Raw genomic sequence first — 7622 nt, 5'->3', positions numbered from 1 at the left:
AGTAAATTATAAAAAAAAATCCCACTTGCTTCCTCCCCACTCATCTCCCCTCAGAGGATTTGCCTCCCCTCCCAGCTCTGTCTGTTCGCAGATGTTTGAACAGGGATGGAAAGGCATAGGTCAAGCCTGCTCACCTTAGAGAAGCAAAACCGATGCCATTTGGATTGTTAAGAGTTTTGAACAGAGACACTGAGGAGTCTACCTTGGAAATATTAACAGGAAGTCCATGTTGGGCTAGACTGAAGGCCTGGTGCCCACTGACAAAAGACAGCCAGATAAGGTGCCTTAGCCCTGATACAACATTTCACCAGGCCCTGTCTATATATCAAGGTCAATTCTCAGAAAGAATATTTCATTTAAATGGTACCTAAATGTAATGGGAGTGAAGAGGATTAGAAAGTAATACACCTGGCCCTAGCCAGTTTGGCTGAGTGGATAGAGCATCAGCCTGTGGACTGAAGGATCCTGGGTTCCATTCTAGTAAAGGGCACATGCCCAGGTTGTGGGCTTGATCCCCAGTAGCGGGCATGCGGGAGGCAGCCAATCAATGACTCTCTCTCTCATCATTGATGTTTCTACTTCTCTCTCCCTCTCCCTTCCTCTCTGATATCAATAAAAATATACTTTAAAAAAAGAAACATACCTGTATTTAAACAAGACAGAAAAATTAATGTTGTTTACTTATGTTAGAAACAAAAGAGATTTTTGTAGAAATTCTGGAGGGACTTTCTAGGCTGGTTCAAGTTCTTTAGAGACTGATGATGCTGGTGTTTTATTATATTTGTCAAGTTTGCATGAAAAATAAATTGCCTGAGGTAAAAGCCAATGTCCTATGAATGGTGGAAATGGAGGTTAAAAACAGAAAGGGCTCATGTGTAAGAATAAAATCTAGACGATGAAGGAAGGGGTGAGGAAGGAACAGAGGAAATTTATTATCCATCCTTCTCATCCGGGCGTTTAGTTGGGCTACGGTCTGGAGTTGGTGGGAAGAAGGACTTTGATGGGGGTGGGGTGACAGAGTTGGCTATGGCCATGTAATCCAGGTCCAGCTTTCTAAGTCGTATTTAAAATTGGGTTGTGCTTATTTGGAGTGTGTATTCGTCTTTGAGAGGTGGGAGTCATGGGAAATCTGGACTGTGTCACACTGTAAAACATACAACACCATGCTGTGCCTACAAGACTTGAAAATGATATATCTTTAAATACCAAGACTTCCCAAAGACTCTGCTTCATGGTTATGTTTTTACTATTTTTGCAGAGATCTTCAGAGCCCTCCTCTTAGTCCCATAAGATCCTAGAATCCTTATTTGTATTTGTGCTTTCTTTTCTATTGCTTGTTCTTCATCATTTTTATTTTTTCAAGTGTTATATATTGCTTCACTTTTGCTTTTCAGAAAATTTCCTTTTAGACTTTTTTCCATTTTGAAAAATAGTTGGTTCTCTGAAGCCTGCAGCCAGAGAGAAAGAAGGTAAGCATCTCCTTCCCAGTGTCTCCACCATGCTTCGCCTTTTGGCACAGTCCACACACCAGTGTGGTATTCCAGGCCCACCACATCTTAGAGCAACATGAAGAGTTTGAAAGACCTATAACCCCCAGGCCATTTGCAAAGTCTTCATGCTGTAAGTACAAAGTTTAAGTGAATTTCAATGTCAGCTTATCTCAGATTCCCATTTGTTGTTCATTTAAATGATAAATACACTCAATTTATTGCTCTAATCTTGTACAGGCTGAACTCAGGATCTGCCTGAACACTCTGGTCCTTTTCCAAGTCCACACACTTTCCAGCGATTGCCTCCTCAGAGCTCTTCGCTGTGATCCAAGGTTCTTCTTTACTTGCCAAGCTGAAGATTATGTGGGGAGATCGGTATTGCTGGTGGTTTTCTTTTTGGCTACTTCTTTACTTTCATAAATAAAAAATAAGCTATGCAATACGCTCAGGCAGTAGGTAATCAAATCCATCCATCCTTTCTCTAATCAAATGCTCAGTGAGTGCCCACTGTGAGCCAGGCACAGTGCTTGGTCCTGGGGGAGAGGTGATGACAACCATAGAAGTGGAGGCAACAATGTACCCGCTCTCATGGCGCTCACAGCCTAGCACAGGTATCAGAGAGAGAGAGGTAATACTAGGGCTAAGGTGCAACCCAGTTTGACACCAACCTCAAAGAGGAGGATTGCCTTATTCAGAGCTTTCATTTTCCTGCAGGTCATTCTTGACATCATTGTTAGATTAAAGGCAGTTTCTTCTTATTCTCAGCAGTGATGAAGACCTTTGGCCTGGCTCACCCCTGACCCCCTGCCTCAGTCACCCATGACACTTTGAAAAAAGAAGAATTTGGCGACTATACCCCACCGCAGACCTAGGTATCAAATCTCAGAGCGGAGAGCCCAATTCATATCTTTCTTTAAAATGCATTGAGAGCCACTGGCCTGCCTAATCCTTTCATGCTCAGTTCAAGTCCCACCTCTTCTGAGAAGCCTTCCCTGACCATGCCAGGGAAGGTCTTTTCTGCTTGCCATTAGGAGTGCACTCAATGGCACCTGACACTCGCAACTTAGATGTTAGCTCGGGAGCTCTGAGACTGCAAAGCCAAGTCTTACCACCTCTACTCTCAGGCCACTAGCACAGTGCCTTGCCCACAGTGACCTTTGTAAATATTTACCAATTATTGGTCCCCAGCTGGAGGGACAAGTGTGACCAAAAATAGATATGGAGCGATGAGGGAAGAAAACCAATACTGGGATCCAGGGCCAGGTGCAGGCCTATAAACAAAGGCAAGCTGCCTGAGGGCAGGGCAGGATTGCCAAGGAGCAGATCGGGTTCAGGTGAGAGGAGAATGGGGTCCGCAGCAGTGGGGAGAGGTGCAGTGAGAGACCGTGATGATGCAGGGGGGCTATGAGCTGCATTTTGGGGTTAGGGTAGACCGCTTTCAACTGGAGAGAGGCTGCCATCTGACCCAGGCAAATAATTGGAGTCCCCACAGGTGCAAAGGTCCTAGAGGAGAGACCCTAGACTTGGGTGGGGCCTGGAAGTAAGGTGAAATGCAGAAAAGGGGCTGCTCCAAGATGGAGTTGGAGGAGGAATCCAGAGTTTGGAGGGGAGTGAGCCTCAGAGAGACAGATAAACTTCCTGAGCCATGTTTTAATCATGCATGACTTACTTGAGTAGCAGACTTACGTATTAATTGTTCCTTTTATTCCCTTACCTAATTCCCAAAGTAGTAGGTCCTTTAAAATGGCCGAGCACACATACACAGGGCAGGGAGGGCCCGACTGCCTGCCCAGGACCCTGTCTATTGAGAACTGCCTGTTCTCCTACCGGAGGGAGGACTTGCCTGGGCCAGACCAGCCAGGCAGGAGCCTTTGAAAAGGACCCAAAGAAAACTCGACAAAGGAGCCTTCTGTTTGGGAACAGGCCTGGGGTGCCTGTTTCATCATAAACCTTCCATTTCTGTGATTCCACAAGTGATAGATATTTTTTAAACAGAGGAACTAGATCTTCCTGATAACACAGTCATTGAAACAGTCCCACCATTCCACAGCTGGAGAAGTCCTCCAGCCGGAACATTTGATTAGAAACAAATTAAGAAAACTCAAACAGTCTGCTCCCTTAGGGGGTCCCTCTCTTCTAGATGGGTGGGTCTCCAGGTAGTGGGGACTCTCAGGCCTCTATACTCCGAGATCTGTGGACTCTTAGAAGGAAACCACGCAAATGCCAGCATCTGTGCCTTCCTTCCTGCCCTTAAAATCCTCTGTCCCCAAAGCTCTCCACTTGGTTTGCTGGGCACCTGCTCTGTGGTGTTGGGGGTGGGCTTATACCATGAGCCTGAGGCATAACAACCATTTCCTGTCTGCCCATGGTGAGCAAGCCTTAGCTGTTCTGCTTTGAGCTCCTTTAAATGTCTAACAACTATGTGAGATAGGTTTTATAATGCTGATTTTATTTTTAAATGTTTTTATTGATTTTAGAGAGAAAGGAAGGAAGAGGGAGAGAGAGAACATCGATGTGAGAGAAATATTAATTAGTGCCCCCCGCCCCCAACACACACACACACACCAAATGGAGATTGAGCCCACAACCTGGAATGTGCCCTGACCAGGAATCGAGCTGGTGACCTTTTGGTGCATGGGACGACGCTCAACCAACTGAGCCACACTGGCCAGCGCATATATCAGTTTTAGAGGGGAGAAAACCAAAGCATTGAAAGGTTAAGCAAGGTGCCTGCTGACATTGGAGGCAAGTTGAAAATAGAGGCTTCCAACCCAGGGCTATCTGTTTGTAATTAATAATAATGATACCAGCTAACATGTATTAAGCATTTATTACCTGTCAAGCATTGTCTTTTCTTTCTTTATTTTTATTGAGATATAATTGACATACAGCATTGTGGATCTTTAAGGCGTACTTGTTGATTTGATACATGTATACATTGCAATATGATTATCACCAAGGCATTAGCTAACACTTCTATCACCTCACATAATTATCTTTTCTTTTTTATTGTGGGAACAATTAAAATCTGGTCTCTTAGAAGTTTGTAATGCAGTCTTGTTGTCTATAATCACTACGCTGTGCATTAGATCTGCAAAACTTACTGGTTGCAAGTTTGTACCTTCAACATCTCCCCAAGTCCCCCAGCCCCAAGCATTGTTATAAGCATTCTGCATGTGCCCACTCGCAACAGTCCTACAAGTAACATTACTGTTATCATTTCCTCCTTTTACTTATGATAAACTGCAGTACAGATAGATTAAATAACTTGTCTTATGTCACAGTATTCCGTGGCATGGCTGGGTTTGAAGATAGACAAGTGGTCCAAGCTCTTCCCCACGGGAATCCTGGATCTTCCTTATTCTTCTTGGCCTACATTGGCCTCTCGGTCTTCTTAAATGGTGTCATTAAATGGCAATGCAGGATACACAGTGTGACAGGGAATTGAAGTGTTTTAGAAAAATGATTATTGAAGTATTTGGGGTCTTAACAGAGATGTCTGAAACCCCGAGGATTCCCAGTGGAGTGGGCACTCTGGGTTGGTCACTAGCAGGTGTAGAAACAGGCCTTGCTTAGAGTGCAGGATGTAAAACCGGAGCAGACAGAATTTTTACTGACATGAGGAAATGCTCAGCTCAAGGTGTTGAGTGGGGAAAAAAGAAAGCTAAAAAGCTGTCTACAGTATGATCTCAGTGATATGGGAAGATGCATAAAATGATAAACTAAGTGAACTTGCAGGGTTTTGGTTTTTTTAAGGATTTTTTAATTTTTTAAGTCAAGAAAAAAATTCCACTGGGGTACATTTTTCCTCATTCAGAATAATTCAACAAGGATGTCTGAGCACCTACTGTGCCAGTGGCTCAATGACGCAGGTACCTCAGCCTTGACCTCAGCCTTGGCCTCGGCCTTGCCCTGAGAAATCTGTGTTCTGGTGCTTGCTGGGCTATCTTTTTTACTTTTTGATAGTGTCTTTTGATCACAAAAGTTTTACATTTTGATGAAGTGTAATTTATCTATTTTTTTTGTTTCTTTAGGGTGCCATATCTAAGAATCTATTTCCAAATCCAAGCTTATAAAGACTTATTCCCATGTCTTCTTCTAAGAGTTTTATAGTTTTAGCTCTTACCAATACAGCTTTAACCCATTTTGAATTAATTATTCTATATGGTGTGAGGTAAGGGTCTAACTTACCCTTCCACTTGAGAGTTTTCTATAAATTGATCATGAGATTTTGACTGAAGAGTATCAGAGAACCTCCCACTCTGCAAATTATTTCATTGTGAATTTATCTCAATGGGGAATATATGCTAATGTAAGTTCTCTCAAGATATAAATGAAATGAAACCTGGAAATGAACCATTTAAAAGCATTTCCTTACCATCTAACTGCCATGCAGAATGTTTGCTTAGATTACTTTATTAGAAAAAAAATGGCCAACAATTAAATCATGGTCCTGCCTAAGGCTTGGACAATAAACTGTGAGATAAGAAACCAACGTTTGGTTCTCTCACTGAATCACTACCTGAAATGGCCTGTGATAATAATTGAACTATCACAGCTGCAGTTTATACTTTGCAAAATGCTATAAACTATTGCTAATAATTTCCATGAAGACTCATGAGATTCGGGGTTTTAAAAGTATAATAAAACTGTGAAGTCATAAAATTCAATTTATGCATATGAACAAGCATTATTAAACGGCTTCATTTTGCAATGTTGAGAAGTGAGAGAAATGAATACATTTTCCCATTGTGATTTCATAAGCTAGCTCCTTGAAAAACATAGTAAATGCACAAACAACCTCTCACACTACAATGTTAGCAGGTTGTTGGCGTTGCTACCTTCAGGCATTGGCAACGTTCCTTTGCTCACGATGTCACGAGCTTAGAAGCTTTGGGAAGTGTTCTAGGCTGAGAGAAAGAGAAGCTATGCTTCTGGACCACAGCCAGTTTCAGACAAAGAATAAGAAAGATTTAACAATTTGTTTTGTAAGCTTGAAATGTTTCTCTTGAATTCCTTTTGCGTTATCAGTAGACATGGTAGTTGCTTTTTTCTTTTGAGGTCTCTGAGGTTAAAATGCACTTTAAAGAATTGTTTATTTTTGAACACGCATATCATCATATTGTCTTTCATCCTGTGCTGAAGTGGCTGCTTTCTATCAGGTCAAAAAGAGTTCAGGTTTCTTGGGGAACTCTGCACTGACAGATAAAATCCCACTTTGGAAGTCAGAGAGATAGTTTCTGATGTTAGCTTTATTTTTAGGATGTGTTATCGATTATTTTCTCCATTTTAATTTTGATCCCAGTCAATAAATGCATTAAGAGTTGCACTGAAACTTTATTTTGACTTGAAAATCAATAATCCCATTAGAATTTGAAGTCCTTATCTGGTTTACAAAGTTATAAAGATTTCCAAGGTAGCGTTTTGTAGAACTGCAAAAGAGTAAGTCAGGAGATGGAACATTTCTTTTAACTTATTAAGTTGTTGAATTAGCTAATGAGGTGATACCCACAAAGGATACTGATTTAGATCACGGGCGCATTTCACATGTCCCCATAATAAGTGACAATGATATTTTATTCAACCCAATGTGGATGAACTTCTACAGAGTCTCCCAGCCTCCATCAGAACCTGGGTCATGAAATCTGCTGGGAGAGTCTTTCCCACAGCCTGTTCAAGCTGACATTTTCCATTTGGCTGGAAAGCATTTAGTACGGCAATATTTATCAGCACTATCTACTGTTGGTGTAATTCAAGTGATTGAGACAGAAGTTGGCATCTTCTAGTGCCTGCAGGCCTGTCCTTGACTTGGGTACCTGGGCCCACCTCCACAATCTGGTGCCAAAAGGAAGGTTTTGACACTGGTCTTTAAAATTAGGGAGTGGGGGTTGGTGCTCCAGTTTTGCATATCTGTGGCCTATGGCCTTTTCTAGTCTTTGAGGGATAGTCACACTCACCATGCCCCACAGGAATCTGGCCGCTTGTCCCATGTTCACTGCCTCTGTGGCTGGCACATCCTGCCAAGCATTACCCAGCCTAGAAAACTGGGGGTCACCCTTAACCTTCTTTTCTTCACTGACCAGCCAGTTGGTACCGCAAGCCCACCACTGCCAGTTACCCAGGTCCTCATCC

This window comes from Myotis davidii, unplaced genomic scaffold (assembly GCF_000327345.1).
Source record: "Myotis davidii unplaced genomic scaffold, ASM32734v1 scaffold44, whole genome shotgun sequence".
In the NCBI taxonomy this organism is placed as follows: Eukaryota; Metazoa; Chordata; class Mammalia; order Chiroptera; family Vespertilionidae; genus Myotis; species Myotis davidii.
This window is presented reverse-complemented; position numbering follows the sequence as displayed.